General features: G+C 45.1%; 1 protein-coding gene across 3 annotated transcripts in view; it reads left to right on the forward strand.

Moving 5' to 3' along the window:
- The first annotated feature begins 2,213 nt into the window (after positions 1 to 2,213).
- Positions 2,214 to 17,380, forward strand: part of TTBK1 (tau tubulin kinase 1) — a 105,296-nt gene continuing 90,129 nt past the window's right edge. Inside the window, exon 1 of one of the 3 annotated variants that reach the window (XM_027664568.1) lies at positions 2,214 to 2,383. The gene's annotated coding sequence lies outside the window, so the exon portion shown is untranslated. Of the gene's footprint in view, positions 2,384 to 2,680; positions 2,767 to 17,239; positions 17,352 to 17,380 lie in introns of those variants that run through there. The other 2 variants (XM_027664567.1, XM_027664569.1) reach the window with 2 other exon arrangements.

Consider the following 17,380-nt stretch of genomic DNA (forward strand, 5'->3'; position numbering starts at 1 on the left):
GGCAGAAAGGTTCAACCAAAAGCTCAAGTCACAGGCAAGTTTGTGGTGATGAGAGAGGTGTGAGATCAAGCCAAGCAGTCAATTAGTGGATCAGGTCCAGTGATGGTAGCCTGGCTCAGACACTTAGTGATTCCTAGACAGAGCTATAATGACAAGACAGTTTCAAGATCAATCCAGGATGTCTATCCACAGGTCCAGATCCATGGACAGGTACAGATATGGCTGAGCTGGAGATCAGTACAGCATTTCTCAGGCAGGGACTGAAGACTAAAGTGAAATGGAGCTCATGAGCCCACTGGGTAGGGTGTGGGCAGAGCTCTTGGTGAGGCTGGTAGGGGCCATTAAGGCTTATTAGTGCCCTCAGGACCATGATAATCTCTTTCAATCCAACTCTGCTACTGGGTGTGTTCTTGGTGCTCCATCAGCATAGAGGTCTGAAGGGCACCAAGAAGCATGTAAGATGGCCTTTTGGGGAAGACAGCTCCTGTAACTCCTTTTGTTTTGCCTGCTTCCCTTGCTTCTCAAACCCAGGAGCATGAGCCAGTGCTTGGGAATACAAGTGATGGGGTCTTGACTTGCAGCACAAGGAGCTCACATGGCAACTGCCAATTATCTCTCAATCATACACCTGGAGTGACAGGCACCTGGGCATGAGGGTGCAGCTGCCAGTGAAGGGTTGTGTTACACCCTGGGACCTGGAGGATGAGCTGCTACGGGGTGGAGACCATGGAGAACATCATGGGGCCCTGGTAGCCCTGTTCTCCCAGGTCTGAGTGGCTGGGGTTGGCCATAGTTGTGGTGGATCTGCCTTTGCTCAAGCACGCCCACAGATATGTCAATCTTAACCACATATCCCCTCGGTTACCACCCTGGCCACAAGGGACTGCTTTGGTGGGGGGAAGAGTCCTGGCTAGAAGATATGTCCTACAAGGTACTGGGGAGCACTGCAGCCCTGTGGAAGCTGGTGTGACATCTCATGCATGAGATCAGATGGGAACTTTCATCTGCGGATCACCATCGGGTTGGATCACTCTGGTGGGGGCAGGGAAAAAACACTGCTATGTTGCAAGTCTTCAGAGAGGGGCTAGGAGCAGTGTCCCTTGCAGTGTGTTTTGTGCATGGGCAGTGCACATCCACAATTTGGGGCATAGGTATGAGGTCCAGTTGGGCATATAGATGATTTGCCATGCACATATGGCTTGAAAGGGAATAAGAAAGCACAGCCATGCACAGGGCACAGCATATGCTTCAAGTACACCATGAGTGGCAGTGAGCTGGAGCATGGAGAATGGCACATCTCTGGAGCAGGGTGCACCTCTGGAGCTGTGCATCTCAAGGTGGGGGAACAGGGATAGGAATACTGCTCGGCTGCATGCAGGGAGAGGCTCACTTGTGGGAGCCATTTCTCTGTGTGGTGCAGTTTTGGTAGCAGTACTGCTGGACCCAGCTGTGAGCTGCTGGGCCTGTTCCCAGCCCTGGTAGGGCAAGGTCTGGCCCAGTGCAGATGGGGAACACTGCTGATCCTGATGGTGCAGTGTCCGGGCCAATGCTGGTAGTGCTGGTCCTGGTCCCAGTACTGTGTCCAGCCCAGACCATGGTGGTCCTGCTATTTGTGATGCACTGTAGTGCACCAGTCCCTTGCTGGCCCTGGCCTCAGAGCACTGGGGTAAAAAACTGCAGACCAGCGCTGCTAGGGCTGACTCCACGAGTCTCAGTGCAATGCAGTCCAGCCCCAGGGAGATATGCTGACTCTGGTCTTGGTCCCAAAAGTGCAGTCACCCGGCCCTGTGCAGACAGTGCCAGTGCTGGTCCCAGTCCCCAGGCAGTGCAGTGTCCAGGGGCACGCTGGTGATGCCAGTGCTGATCCCAGCAGTGCAGAGATGAGCACTAGTCTTCGTCCCGGCAGGGCCCGTTATCTCGCCGGCGGTGCCGGTGCCGTTCCTGATTCTAGGGCGGGGCAGCGCCGTGCCGGTCCCGTTCCCGGTCCCAGGGCTGGGCACAGCCCCGTACCACAGCGGTGCGCTGCCCAGCACCCGGCGTCCAGGCGCGCTGCAGTGCCCAGCCCCTTGTGCCGCCAGCGCCGTGCCCGGTGCCGGCTGCCGGAGGCGGCGGGGCGGGCCCGGGGCGGGCCCGGCCGGGCGGGGGCGGCCCGCGGGTGATGTCAGGCTGATGCTGTCGGTGCGGCGCGCGGTGCATTGTGGGCGAATCCCGCCGCCCGCCGCGGCTCCGAGGGGGAGGATGCGCCCGGGGCCGGCCCGTCCCACAGCCGCAGCCGCAGCGCACCGGGCCGGCGGCACCGCGCCCGACGAGCCGCACTGAGGGGCGCGGGGCATGGGCTGCCTGCGCCGGCCGCAGCGGAAGGCGCCGGCGGCGGCGGGGCCAGGTGAGCCGGGCCGAGCCGGGCCGCAGCAGGCACGGGCGTGGGGAAGAGGGAGGGAGGGCCCGTCCCGCCGGCGGCCGGGGAGCTGCGGGGCCGAGACCGCACCGGGCCGGGCCGCGCCGCGGCTGCGCGCGGGGCACTGTGGGAGATGTAGTTCATCGCCCCACCCGGCGTCTCCTGGCAAACAGAGAGGGTCCCGCATGCGGGACTCGCGTTCCCAGCGTGCCCGCGGAGCGGGCCAGAAGCGGAGTGACGGGCCGGTGCCGCCAATGAGAAGGCGGGCAGGGCGGGGCGAACCATCTGTCGAGAGGGGCAGTGTGCCGGCAGCTGCAGTGCAGGGGCGGACGTGGCCACCTCCTCGGCGGGGGGAGGCGGGATGGCCCGAGGTGAGGGCAGGGCGGGGTCCGGGGCGGTGGCCGCCCCTCACCGCTGTCCCTCACTGCCGTCCCTCACCGCTGTCCCTCACCGCCGCCCCCTGCCCGGGTCAGAGGTCCCGCGGTGCCCGTGGGTCCCACGGTGGGGGCGGGCCGTGGCCTCGCTGTGCCGTGCGGGGCCGGAGCGGGGGCGCCCCGCGCACTGAGAGGCTCTGCCGGGGGGAGCGGCCCCGCCGGATGGTGCCGGGCGGGGGTCGACTTCGAGGGCACCCGCGGCCTTCTGCCGGGCCGGGCTCCAGGGAAACCCACGGAGGATGTCAGCGACCTCGGGAGGGGGGGGGGCCACGTGCCGCCCGAGGCTTGGCACAGCATCCTTCCCGGGGCCACCGGGTGCCTGTTCAGCTGCGTGTGGAAAGCCAGACCGTTCCGTAGAGGTCTCTGGGGACGGAGCGTTTCCATCGCGTTACGCTGGGATAACTCCCTGGTGCTCAGGGTTGAGGCAGGAGGATGAGTTTCTTCTCTCTCGCGGTGCTCTTGTGTGTAATCTCCGTGTCTCCTGCAGCTTTGGGGCTCGAAGGCTCCTGCCATTGTGTCCTTACTGCTCGTGGTGCCCAAGTTGGCATTGCTGAATGTGTCCCTAGTCATTCTGCTTTCCCTGCATTCTGGGAGAGGAGGTATCCGGTAGCCTGCGTCGGACCCACTGAGAACTCTCAAGATGAACACCATGACCTTGAAGCGCATCTTGTATTTAACCGGGAACCAGAATGCTGTGTGAAGCGATGGAGTGACATTGCCGCTCCGACAGTGTTGCTGAGCTATTTGCATGCCAAATTCAAGGCCCACTGTGGTTTCTGGGGGGGGGTAGGGACTTCCAAACCTGTTGGTATCATGTTTCTGAACAGTCCAAACCAGCTCTGTATTAATATGCTTTTCCTATTTTTTTGAATTTCCTTAGGCTTGCAAGGAGGGAGTACAGACAATTTGATTGATAGAAGGAAAAGCTTTCTAATTTTACCATTTCATGTGGATTTCTTTACATTCCTTTTACTGTCTCTGAAAATGCTGCCTTTTAGCAACAAACTTCTCTGAGTCACAACAGAGATTTTGAGCCCAAGGACCTCATGTTGTGTGTGCAACAGGATGTGCTAGAGCTCCCACAGCATTAATGCTTGTAAGTGCTGTGCCTGTAGAGGTGCTCTGACTAAAGAGCATCAGGACTGTCTCACTAGTAGTTACTCACCACATTTCAGTGTGTCACCTTCTTTTGAGACCCGCTCTCAGTATACGAGAGGTAGAATAGGAACAACGTGTTAATGTTTTGGCTTTTTTTCCTTTGTGTGCCAGTGATCATCCAGCTCATAAGGAGCATCCTCATGCTGATGTATGTGGGATTAGAAATTTTGGAGATGCAATGCTCATGGATGGTGTATGTGGTGTCCACTGCTGGTACTTTTCTATTCTGTGTGCTTTTATGTGCTTTATGATAATCTCATTCCTTAAAGAATAGGCAAAATTCCTCTTCTCTGACTGGCAAAGAAAAACACTGGAATTCCCTTGTAGGACACTTTTATCAGGGATCAGTCTTGGGGACACCTGCCTAGCCTTTTTTTCTTGGAATAGTCATCAAGAGGAAAGTCAGATCCCCATCAATGCTCTTGGTCCTCCAGAAAGGAGTGTCTGTGGTGTTAAGAAATCTATTTCATCAGCCTGCAGGGTTGATGCTAATGAAGTGGTGCTGGTGGCCGATGTGTGAATTTCCTTCCTCTTTCCTCTCAACTCCAACCCCGATGTTTATTAGTGAAGGCAAGTGTATCTCTACACTGTAAAAGGCAGCGCAGAGCTCTTCTCCAGTGGAAGCAATTGTTACATGTGCAGGGCCCAGAAAAACACTTTGGGAATGGCTCTTTGTCCCGGGGAGCTCCCAGATGAGATTTGTTTGCCGGAGCTCCACAGTGACCTTTCAGTAACATCGATTCACTCTGGAAACAGAGCAGGGGACAGAAAATAGGGCCATATAGGGCAATAAGGGCTTTTAAAGTCCTCAAGGGCTTTGTAAACTGTTCCCTCGTTTTTAAGGGTGTGTTGGCTTTCTTGGTATCTTCCACTTTGAACACTGGAAGGCACAGCCCAATATTTGCTGGAGGGATTGTAGAAGCACTTGCTAAAAGGCTGTTTTAGCTCTGCTAGTTTACTGAACAAGATACAGAATGGACATGACTAGTGCTTCCCTCCTTCTGTCAAAAATAACCAAAAAGTGGGTATTCCTCTGAAACTTTATGAAATCCCCTTACATGACATCGTGGGACACTGTCCAATTGGAATACATGTTATGATTGCTTTGGGAGGGAGGAATAAGGAAGACCAGATATGAGGCCTCCCTCCCTAGGGCAGAAAAAGAATGGGAGAATCTGTTGAATATTTATTGAAGCACTAAGGAGGAGAGGTGGGAGGTGAGGGAAATGGGATTTTTACACATGTGTCTGAACCCCAGTTGAGATTCCCTTGCCTGTAGGAGTCTCCCCAGCCACAAACTGGACAGTGGCAGACCTTCTTGTTCTTCAGGCCAGCTCTTGGTCTTCTCCCCAACAGTGCCCACATACAGCCTGTGTATCACACGGTTGAGACCCATGACACATATCCCAGAAAATATGGAAAATAATAAAGCAATAACAATGTGACTTGGAACTCAATGTGTCAATAGTTTTTTTCACATAACCTCTTCTGGTTTTTTGGAGACCGGCAAATACAGCAATAGACTTGATGGGGAAAAATAAAACTGCTACAGTAGCTTTTTTCATCTGTTTCACAATCTCTTAATCCCTTTTTGGTCTTACCCAGTTCTGCACTGTTTTCCATTAGGCCTTCTCCACTACTCCAGAGCTGCATACATGGGAAAGGATCTTTTCTGTAGCTGAGAAGGAAAATGTTGACAGCGTGATGGACTGCAGATCTAATCAAATAAGCTGTGTTTGGAAACGCTTTCCTTTTGGTGTCAGGCTGCGTCATCTTTAATTTGGTGAACAATATGAAAGGAACAAACTGCGGATCATGGGCTGACACGAGCCGGATAGGTACAATGGGGAGCAGAGAGAATGCCTGTGGGTGCAGCTTTCCTCTTTGAAGAAATGGGGCATCCTAGCCTTATGAAAGAGATCTAGTGTCAGCCACAACAGATGGAAGTGGACTCCTCACTGTCTGTGCAACAGTGGATGTTCTGAGGCTCGAGGTCAGCCCGGAGGGAGGCTGTGTTGAAAGTTTCAGTGGCCTACTGGCTGGGTCTGAAAACACTGCAGAAGGATAAGGAGACATTGATGTCTAGTGAAAAGGTTTTGATTATAGGATCATAGATTCAACTGCTCAGGCCAAAACTCTGGATTGCTCCAGTCCTTTCCCTACCAGTGGCCAAGAGATGATGCTTAAGGAAAGGCTAAGAAGACACGTACAGCATGTTTGCCCTAGTTACACCCTTCTTGGTGTTGCAGTCTGCAGTTTTTCAGCCTTTTTATTTGTTGGCCTGAATAATTTTCTATGTACACAAGCTGTGTCATTCCACTGGTAACAGCACTGTTGAGAAGCCTAGCTCTGCACTCCTGTGTGTTTTCCTCTCTTTTAGCTACTTATTAGTTCTAGAGAAACTTTATATTAATCATGGGACATCTTAATTTTCAAGCCCTTTGTTTTCATACCACACACCTGTCCAAAAACATTGTTATTAGTGAGATGGACATATCTATGTGCTTGTTGAGTCTTCCTAGAAGCACTTAGCCTTTTCTTATAGGTCTGTAAATCAGGACTTCTCCCCTCTGCCAGCCACTCAGTTTACTTTTTAATTTTCAGTTTTCTGTTGTGGAAGACTCTGATTTTCCAGATCCTCTGCAGAGGTCTTTAAAATAAACAGCAAGCAAAAATCCTTGGCATCTTCTTTCTTATCTTTTATCTAATCAATCTTTCTTGTCTGTCCATTATGGGCAGGTTTTTAGATTGACTAACCAGGAACCTGAAGTTGTGGTTTGTAAGATTTGTCAGGGAAGGAATGTAGGTGATGTGGTGTAACAGTGCTATCATTGATTCTCAGTTTTTATTCATTAGTGTCTAAAATGTGACTTTTGGTTTTGTTGTTGTTTTTTGCTTTTAGTAAAGTTTGAAGTACCTAAAGCATGCCTTCTTAAAGGTACCCTACCTTGGTCTGAAAAGAGCAAGAGATCTAGAATTCACCATCTCCCTTGTTCTAGGTCCTGTCCTTAAAGAAAACACTCATGAATAACTAATTTGCAGTTGTCAGGCTGCAGCTTCTGGCAGAAGATGAGCTAGAATGGCAGAGCCCTTCAGTTTCTTAAATTTTCATCATAGGGAAATACTTCTACACTGCATTCCCTGCCTTTTCAGTGTTTCTTTTGGCTAAGATACATTCATTTTAAAGAGTTTAGTTTTCAGGTGGCTGGAAGACACCTTTCAGCCTTTTTCTGAGCTCCATGATTTTTAGTGACCATGAGGCATGGATGCTGGCCCCTTATTGGGCTTTACTGTCTCTCACCAGTAGACAAGGACAAAATTGCCTTGCTTTTTTTTCTGCTTCTCTCTGCAGCAATGCTCTGCTCTGTATGCATGACCTGTATGACTTATTCATAGATGTCTGAACATGAGTTTGGTTGTATTAAGAAGCTTTTTGTTGAAGATGCACTTTTTCCTTCTGTTGTTCTTCATGCCCATAAAGAATCAGGAGTGGTTGCTTCTCAAGCAGAGATGAGGTTTATGGGGCTTTGTCTATTAAGCTAACAGGACAAAAAAGAAAATGTAAAAGGTGGAAATGCAAAGGGCAGGTAGTCAAGTAGTTTCTCACTCTTGTGACAGTTGATCTGAGGGAAATGACAGGAGGCATTTGGTTTCTAGGGCTCAGGGCTATCTGGCATGTGTAGGTCCTGAAGCATATTTTCAAATCTGGTGGCAACTCAGAAGCTGGTATTTCTAGTGTGCTTGTTGCTTCTTTTGCAAAACAGATTTTCTTTAACCTTGCTACCTGTGTTTCTGATTGGGATGAAATTATATATGTTTTTCCCCCCTCCAAACATCCCAGGCTGGACTTGAACCAGTAATTGTTCTATCTGTGGAGTATTTATTATTAGAAGCATCCAGCAGTAGCCAACTTACTCTGGCAAGCTGAGGACAGAATGCACAATTACTCACTGCAGGTTGAGATAGGTTTGAAAAATTGCTATGACCATTGGCCAACAAAATTTAGTTTTCCACTACTTTATTACAGTTATGAGTTGAAAATTATTTTCACATTGAAATACGGCATAAGATTTATTATGTTTTTTCAAAGAAACAAATTCTGAGCATATGTGTTCCGTAATATGTAAAAACCTGGCATAACACTGTCAAATTAAGTATCAAAGCACAAATATGGTTTATTACAATGGATCTATCCTGAAGAGCACATTTTAAAGTTTTGTTGGGAGTTTTTTTGGGATGTTTTTTGTTTGCTTATTTACTCTGGGGGATTTTGTTGCTTGATAGATTTTTTTTTTCCATGACACAACAAACTGGTGTAAAATCTAATTGCGGAATGAGAGGACACATACCGAGGTCATAGAACTGCTTAACTCAACAGATAAAAAAACTTATGGAGGGGAAGTGATTATTTGCATGTTCTGGGAGTGTGTAAGCGGATACTGACTGTTGTGAACATCATTGACACATGTGGAAATGGCTTATATAGAGGCAGTCCAGACTAGCTTGTAGAACTCTCCCATAATCTTAGTAACACCCCTTCTCCTTGAAAACTGAATCACACAATGGTACAGAAAGAAATTAAACAGACCATGCTTGCATTTACAAGAGTTTTTCTAGGATGTTCTGGCATAGAGAGAAGCAGGTGAAGGCCATTATCTGTCTTGATATTATTGTTCTTTTTCTTAATATTGTCTTTAAATATTAACTACAAAGGGAACAAATTCCTCTAGAAAGTAGATTGTCAAATAACAATGAAATTTGAACTTCCTATCTAAAACCAAGTTTTATGCCTCTGGGAACTTTTGTCTTTGAGAAAAAAAGCTCAGGGAACCATTGAGTATGGTTGAGAATGCACTGGGATTTCCCAAGGGTAGAAGAAAAAGCAAACCAGATGTGGTGGTATCACCTTTTGGCAAGTCATCAGTGTTGAGGAACACACCTAGTGCAGGCATTTTGTTCTGTAGCTGCAGTGCGAGCTGCAGGCTGTACCTGGCGTGAGGGGAAATGACAGGAGCCCCCGGCAAGGGGCCGTGGATTGGCATCAACCCTTTGCCTGACAAAGGGCACGGGGACTGGCTGTGCCAGCCAGGGGGTGGCTGGTCACCCAGAGACTGACTCTGCAGGAGCCAGTGAACAGCAAGAGACTAAATATCACCATTGAAACAGGTGCACAGACTATGATGGTACAGTATCCCAGGGATTCCTTTGTTGGAGGTCCTTCCTCAGAGGCCCCAGCTTGAGCTGTTGTGGCATCGCTGCACCAAGAGTTTTCAAAGGAAAATAAGTTAACATCTATATGGACTCTTGGTATGCCTTCGGACTACCAAAAGCAAGAGTCTTATGGAAAGAATGGGGATTTTTAACGTTAGCAAGGGAAGAGAGTATGTAATGGAGAGGAAATATGCAATTTGCTAGAATTGCAGTTACCTGCAGAAATTGCTGTAATGCATTGTCCAGCCCACACCAGAGGCACTACAGGAGTCAGTAGAAATTGCCCTTGGTGGTGCAGCTGCAAATGCTGCAGCCAGGCAGCCTCTGGGACAATGTGCTGTTGTGGCTCTGGCAGTGACCAGAGGGAATGGACAAATTTGACAGACTGCAGGACTGTGTATGAGAAGGACTGCTCAACTGAAGAAACAAGACAGTGGGAAAAGTTGGAAGCAGCCCAAAATGATGATGGAATAGGGACAATTGGGTGAAAACTGATTCTGCCCAAGAAATATTTAATAACTGTAGCTTGGTGGTTTCATGATAAAGCCAACGGGAGGGACAGAGGCAATAGCTAACCAAATACAAAAGGTATGGGTGGCTTCAGGAATTTATGCAGCACCATAAAAAGAATCACAAACTCTCTTTGGAAGGCGTTTAGCTGTGCCAGGGACATACAACCCAGTGAAGTCCAGCTTATTGGATAGATGTGAATGCTTGACACAGTATGTTTTATATATGCAGAAAGGGTTCAAAAAGCAGGGTAAGTATGGTCAGTGGTATCAAACCACACCACCTGAAACACAGGTACATGGTATGCAGCCTGAAAGTGAAGTGTTAATTAAGGCATTCTCTTGAAAATCCAAATTAGAACCTAAATGGGAAGGGCCATGTACTCTTTTACTGTGCTCCTAGTTTGCTGTTAAAGATGTAGGTAAGGAAAATTGAATACACCATTCTCACATCAAACGAGTAGTGATGATCAACCAGTCGATAAATGACTGACGTCTGAGAATCCTTCATGATTTTCTGTTGGGACTAATTTAAGTATTTGTGCATGGGAATCTATAACCTTGTACTCTGCCCTTAGGCAATCTTGTTAGTTTTAATTCTGTTAAGTTTGTTACTTGTAATAATGTAGAAGGGCAGTGGTTAAATGCCTCAAAAGTTTTTCCTTTTTCCTCTCACTATATTGGTAGATATGCTTAATTAAAAGAAAGGGAGGACTGTTGAGGAACACAACAAAACAAGTAGCTGGTGTGCAGCTTCAGTGTGAGCTGCAGATTGTGCCCAGGGTGGAGGTAAATGTCTGGAGCCCCAAGCTCCAAATTGGTGCCGACCCTTTGCCAAACAAAGGGCAGCACTGGGTGGCTGGTTCATCTAGAAACTCTGTAGAATTCAGATAAGACATGACAAGACCTCAGACCAAATATCACCATTGACCAAAAGGGCATGAAGAACACAAGAGGAACACAGCCTGTAAGGGTACAAAAGCCCAGTGGTGTGAGTGGCCAGAGTGGCTCCTGAATGGTCAGACAGGAAAGTTTCCTTAGCCAGCTGTCTGCAAACTAAAAAAGGGTGAGACTGAAGATCAGAGAATGAAACTGTAGAAATGCAAGCGGCAGAGGAAGGTTGGACCTGGTCCCCTGACCATGCTCCAACTAGGGGGAAGAGTTCCTTACAAAAATGGGAAAATGGTTACAGAAGGGCTGTAGAGGGATGTTTTGAGTGACTAACAGTTGGCATGATTTGTCATGTTTTTGTCAGTCCCAGGAAATCTCTTCTGTGTAATAACAAACAGTCTCTGCTGTGATCAGCACTGGGCTTGAAAACTGAAAAAAAATTTGTCCCATTTAGTCTTATTTAGTCTGATACAACATATCAGTGCAGCAAGTGGCAGTTGCCCCACTTATGCTAGTTTTTGTTATGAAAGTGCTTGGTAATATGAAGTCTGTATGGCAAATCTGTGGCGTGAATTTTCCCAGCAAAGTCTTCCAGAATTTGAATCAAATTGCCAAATCTCTAATCAGGAACTTACTGTTATGTTTCTAAACTCTAAATAGCTTTTGGACAAGTTTATTTAATCCTTTTTAGTTATGGTGACTGCATGTATCATAAAATGTTTTGAATAGGTACGATGAGCACCGTTTTCTCTGGAATGGAGGTTTAAAATTATTGATTTCAGGCTGTGGGCTTTTTGATAACCTAATATAATAGGTTATAACAAGACCATTGAGCAACAGATGTTATCAGTTTGCTGTATGCCTGAGTTTTTTCAAGATAAAATACTGTTCTCCAAGGAAGGTTACTGTTGACCTTAGCTATGAAAAGTGACTTGAAATGACCATGTTTGATGAAAGATGAATAACAGGCTTCTCACAAAAGCACCCTTTGGAGAGAAGGGAGAGGACTTGCTTGAGAGGGACATTTTGCATTACCTAAGGATCAATTGGTCCAGGATTGGTACGCTTTGGTCCAGGATCAGGTAATGAAAACCTACCTCTGTGTGGTCTTTCTGGTGGTGTCAGGTGTAGATTGAGTCTGATATCATAAGTATAACCTCTGTTTAGTTTTAGCTGTTATTCAGATGCATTTGTTTTGGCTACCAGCAGACTAATCAAGCTTTGCAAGTAGTGATCTATATTGATTTTGCAGGTACATATACTTAAGCTGCAGTTAAATGTTTATTGTAAGCAAACCATAATATTTGCCTGTTAAATCAGTGGAGGTTAAGTTGGTTATGATATTAGAAGGATTTCCTTATGTTGCATTTCATGTTCTGCTTGTTTCAAAACTTGGAGCAACTCCGTGAAAGATATTGGTGGAAGGTAATAGTCTTTACTCTCAAATTTTCCTGCCTCCCTTTTTTTTACCTTTACTGCTGAGATGTATTTGGAGAGGATTAGGATCACGTGAACTGCTGGTAGTGTAGGTGTGCTTATCTGGTGTGCATTCCTAATGATTTGTTGTCACAATTAGCTGTGCTGTTTCTCCCTGTAGATAGGTGGGTTTGGCACAGAAATTACTGGTGTGTCTGACTGCTCTGTAATGTATGTGAATCTCTGGCAGTATGTTATTGTGTTTTTGGGGAATTTGTTTTCCTCAGGTCCTATGCTGTTACTTTCGCTGTGCAGGCAATAATACATTCAGCTGGCTGTGCAACTGGCTAGTCATAATAATGCTGTCAAGGTGCATCCGTTATCATATTTAATGTATTTTATATATGTTCTGTTCAGTGCAGCCTCGTGTTAGCACAGAATCTGGACCTGTCCTGATTGCAGCTTTTTTTTTGTTTTTGTTTTTCCTACATCACTCCTTAATGGTCATAAACCTTTCAAAGATGAAAAACAGTCCCAGCATCTTGCAAGAAAACACTTTCAGGTGTTTTGTTTTTTACAGAAATGAAATGCTGTTAATAGCAAGCCCAGAATTTCTAAGGCTGATTGCCTTTGCATAGCTATGAGAAGAATATGTCACAGAGGAGACTTCAAGGTGCAGCTGCTAGGAGTTGAGCCTGCTCTCTAAGCAGGGTCTGCTACAGCAGGGGCAGGCAATGAAGGAAGATATGTGTCTTCAAGCAACAATTCAGAATCTTACAAGTTCTTGTTGTCAGAGCTACCCTAACACTGTATGAGTTGTTTTTCATTGCTGTTTCAAGTTCAGCAGGAGATACGGTATATTCCAGGGCTGAGGGGCTGTTAGTCCAGTGCACATTATTTGTTTTAATCAACTTCTTTCCTGTACTGTCATATGCATTCCTACCCTAATGACAGAATGCTAGTGCATGGTACAACTTATTTATACAAAGATTTAAGGGTTTTTTTGCTTGCTTCAATGTGAGTGATTTCATATTTATAGTTGATATTGTGCGTTAGAGCAGATGACATTGGAAAAGCAGTGAGGGACCCTGGGTACATGCACTTATTGCTGCCATTAACTAAGCCCCAGTGCTGCTGAGTAGTGGCACTTGGAAACTCCAGTGTTTTTTTTTCCTTACTTCTAAGCACTCTCAATTCTACTTGTTATGTTCTCATCTTATTCATCACCCCATCTGTTTCGTTTTGGCTTAATGCCAGCAAAGTTCATGTTGGGAACACCTAAATTATGCTTAAATTCTATTTACAACTATTTTTTTGTGGTTTCTTCCACACAGGTATTGGACAGGGAGATTGATATGATTTCTAGACTGCAGTTTACTGGGGTTACTTCTTTTGGTTTTGCAGATGTCCAGTTTGTCTCACCCAAAAAAGCTGTAGTTTTCATCAACTTCCTATAGCACCATTGGGATCTGCTCTTAGGGTGGATCATGCTCCTAAGGTGGTTATGGTGGGTTATGGGTTACAGCTGTCTAAGTAAATTCCGCTTGTTCTGATGATTCTAATTTGTAGACTTTCAGAGGTAAGGATGTGTCCTGAAATAAAGTGAGATATTGTAACTCCTCCACAGTGAGATTAATTCATTAAGATTATCCAGGACCTTTAGTTAGGTGGTGAGAGACAGACTTCCATAGCTTTGTTCTGCTTTTAAATAACCACCTCACATCTGATGAGTTTTCAACTTGATGTTTGTGTGAGTTTGGCTGTATTTTGAGCACTCCTCAAGACTGAAGTAAGCTAACGTAGGAAAGATCTCATGTATTAATTAGGAATTTCCACAGGGCATGCTTGTTGTTTCTAATTTTAGTTTTAAAAGTGCTGTAATCCTGTAAAATTAGGAAATATTTTTTTCCAATAAAGCTGTTTAAAATTTTGCTTGCATGAAAGAAAACCTTGTGAGATAGGTAATTAGGTTATGTGTATTTACTTTTTGGTCTCTGACCTCCTTGAAGGGATAAAAAAGACATATGTATTGTATATACACTCCTTCTGCTGAAAGTACCTCGTCAAAACACAAGCCTGACCGTTCTGAGTCATACCACAGGTCCATCTAAGGCCGGTATCCTGACCTAAGTTGGCCAAGAATGGATATCTAAGACAGAGAATAAGAGCAGGGAAAGCATATAAAGTGACTCCTCAGAATGCTCTTACAACCTTCAGTGAATTGGTGAACATGGTTTTTTGGATTTTTTTATTGTATAGGCCAAGACTAAATTTATAAAACTGTAAAGATTCTCCCTAATTGGCTCAGAGAGAGAGCAGTATGCAAGAGCTGATTTCACACTTCTTCATGCTGAGGTTGGCCAGGAGAAAGGATTTGGTCCTGCTGTTGTCACGGTTTCTTTCTCACAACCGCTTTCATTTCTGCTTCACTTGCTATTTCTAGGAAGGCAGTTTTACAGTGTCTTAGAGTTGCTCAACTCTCTTGCATGTCTTCATGGGACAGGAATGCAAAAATTTCTTGACATCCTGTGCTTTTGCTACAGGAAAAGGCAATCTGAAAGTTCTTGTTTTCACAGTCGCTATATTTTAAATTATGTCTCTTTGCATTCAGTGGTTGACACATTTTAAAGGTAAGAAGAGTGGTGCAGATATGTAAAAGTTCATATGCTTTGGTCCAGCTTTGCTGAATTTGAAGAGAGATATAATCCTTCCATCTCTCCTCTAGTTCCCTGTAACACCACTTAACATTTAATATGTAGAAATGATGCTCTCTGCCATGTATTCTGGAAGAGAGGTAGTGCCTTATCATTCCCCCACTGACCATCCCTTGCCACTTCCCTTCTATTGGCAAATTCAACTCTAACACAGAGCTGGCTACAGGCTCTGATGCCGGTCAAACAATATTTACACTATATTTTATTGATTTGAAAGGCATTACAATAATGCATAAATTAAAAGCACAATTTAAATATACTGATGGTTTCCACACAAAGGTGACTTCATCCCTTCTTTTGCCCTTTCTTAGTGATGCTTCTGGAGTTTTAGGTTAATGTGTTACACCTTGCTATGGATGTAGGTAATGCTTCAGTGTTGCTCTGGTAAACCCTTTGCCTGTAGGTCTGGGCATGTTTCTGCAGTATTAGTACTGCCTCAGGAACAAGTTTTGATTCATGCTGCTTTGTGCTGCTACTGTGATGTAAAACAGCTTGAAATTCGTCTTGGGCTGTAATTAAATTGGCATTTTGTTTGGCTGCATCACTCTGGCTATACCAGAGCATATCTGCAAACTTAGTTCTGTAATTCCACATTGCCAAATGGCTGCTATTCATGGTACTGCCTGGGAAAATTCTGTTCTGTTTCAAAGCCAGTGAAGATACATGTTATCCTGTTAAATAACAATCATGTTATCTTTGTACACATATATTAAAACATTGGTAAAGGAAACTGGAATAGTGCACCAGGGAAAGCAGTTGAACCTTGCCTAGCTTTGAGTGCTCGTGGACTTTCATGCTCTGTCTCTTCTCTAAAATTATTCCTTGGGATTACTTTCCACCCCAAGTCGCTAGACTGGATTTCTTATTATGCACATGCATCCCTAAAGTGATGTGAAGAGACCTTCAAGGTTAGGGAGGGGATACTTGCCTCTGTGCCTTTGTGTTAATATTGGGAGTTTTTATGTTTTTATAATGTTGAAAGTTTGGGGCAGTCTATAATTAAATTACTTTTCTTTAAATACCAGATGAAAAGCCAGCCTTAGAGGAGATTTTTGCAGGGATTCTCTCTTCTGTGCATCCTGCAGTGATGTGCAGAAAGGTCGGGTGCACAGTGTATGCAGAGCACACTGCTAGCTTAGGGAAGATCATTTCAGATGTTCTGGTGAACATAAAAGAGCCTGGGAATGGTATTTGACTTGGTCATTAGGAAGAAGAAGCACAAATTTTGTGCTGCCAAACACAGCATGTATTTTCTCTTTCCAGTTTCTTATTTCAATACCTGGTGATTGAAAGGGCAGCTGCCCCACACAGATGCAGGACTCTTTCACTGAGAATTTGGAACATTTTGCACTACCTTTCTTCTGAATTTCTTTAATATTCAGATTTTTCCTATTTCTCCTATATAATTTTGATTATCCTTTAGCAGATGTTGGATTTCATGAACATTTCTCAGCAGCCCTTTTACTGAGTTAGTCTGCTGCTATTTTTTTCCATGTAGTTATCTTCTATATCTAGAATGAAATCTTCTTTTGTGAAGATTTGTATAAGATCTCTTTGAGATCTTTTGTTCATGTTTTGTTTGATCATTGTTTATGTCTTTGCACTTCTGTCTGCTGCTTCCTTTTGCATACTACATGCTGGTCACTTTCTAGCTTTCCCTCTGAGTCCTTTTATTGTAGGGAATGAGTTCTTTTCTCTACTTGAGCTCAAAATTACCTGGTGACTTTTTCAATTTTTTTAGGCCCAAAGAAGTGTAAGGGTTGAATGACCAGCTTTAGTACTTTTTTAAAATTTGGTATTTCTGTTGTTAATCTAATTTAAGTCTGCAACCAGAGTGCTACAGTAACACTCATTTTTAGGAAGGAAGATATTTCCTATTTTGGGGGAAGGACAATAGAATTGCCAAGATCTATGCTTAGTAAAAGATCCAGCCTACTTCTAAAGCCAGTAAAATATCTTTATTAGTCCTTTTTCAATTCATTTTCTTCCCAGGAAAGCAGAGTTAATGTGTTTTGGAAAGTCATTTTTATAGAAGATACATAACCAAAAAACTTAAAAGAAAATTAATTTCAGCATAGGCTAGCTGGAGCTCCATATAAAAGCAGGAAAAAAGGGCATGAGGTAGGAGAGAAACACCGTAGGCACAAGTTATTTCTCTGTATTTTAATTTGATCATCTTTAGCACCATGTGTATGCTATGAGGAGGACTAATATATACGTGGCTTCAGCTTTTTCTAACAATCCCCATCTTCTATGCTTGGCTGTTCATTACAGTAATGTGTCTGTAATCCTGGCTCTGTAAAGGCCTTCTACCCTATTCAGATGCTTTTAGGCTTATTGAATGCAATACCTGGCAAACCTTTCCGATTTGTGTTGGATGTCATCCAATGAAAACCATAAAAACTGCCCAGGTAGCAGCTGCTCTGCTAAAGCAAGACCTTTTTGCCTGGTAGCAATAACAGCCCTTGCAGCATTTTGGTATTAGGTTCTCTAAGCATTGTTGACTGTCAGGCCCAAGAGCACTGGACTGCTGATAACTGTCACCCTTTTAGTGTGTGCTGCTGACTTGAAGCATAGTTGTGTCTGTCAGCTTGGGCGTGGAGTGAGCTCAGGTGTTTGCAAGGTGAGTTCGCTTTCTTTCCTGAGACTGGT

The sequence above is a fragment of the Corapipo altera genome, unplaced genomic scaffold (assembly GCF_003945725.1).
Source record: "Corapipo altera isolate COAL_440 unplaced genomic scaffold, ASM394572v1 76, whole genome shotgun sequence".
Classification (NCBI taxonomy): Eukaryota; Metazoa; Chordata; class Aves; order Passeriformes; family Pipridae; genus Corapipo; species Corapipo altera.